The sequence below is a fragment of the Carlito syrichta genome, unplaced genomic scaffold (assembly GCF_000164805.1).
Source record: "Carlito syrichta isolate Samal-C Ts95f unplaced genomic scaffold, Tarsius_syrichta-2.0.1 Scaffold257243, whole genome shotgun sequence".
Classification (NCBI taxonomy): Eukaryota; Metazoa; Chordata; class Mammalia; order Primates; family Tarsiidae; genus Carlito; species Carlito syrichta.
This window is the reverse complement of record NW_007201339.1, coordinates 308,037-308,244: the sequence shown is the minus strand read 5'-3', so window position 1 is coordinate 308,244 and position 208 is coordinate 308,037.

The following is a 208-nucleotide window of genomic DNA, read 5'->3' as shown; positions in this document are numbered from 1 at the left end:
TAGGTATACCAATGTTAGAACGGCAATTATCAATAACTCAGAAAATAATCGTTGTTGGAGAGGGTGTGGCGAAAAGGGAACACTCCTACACTGTTGGTGGGAGTGTAAACTAGTGCAACCTCTGAAGAAAGCAGTGTGGCGATTCCTAAAAGCTCTAAATATCAACCTCCCATATGACCCTGCAATCTCCCTACTGGGAATATACCCT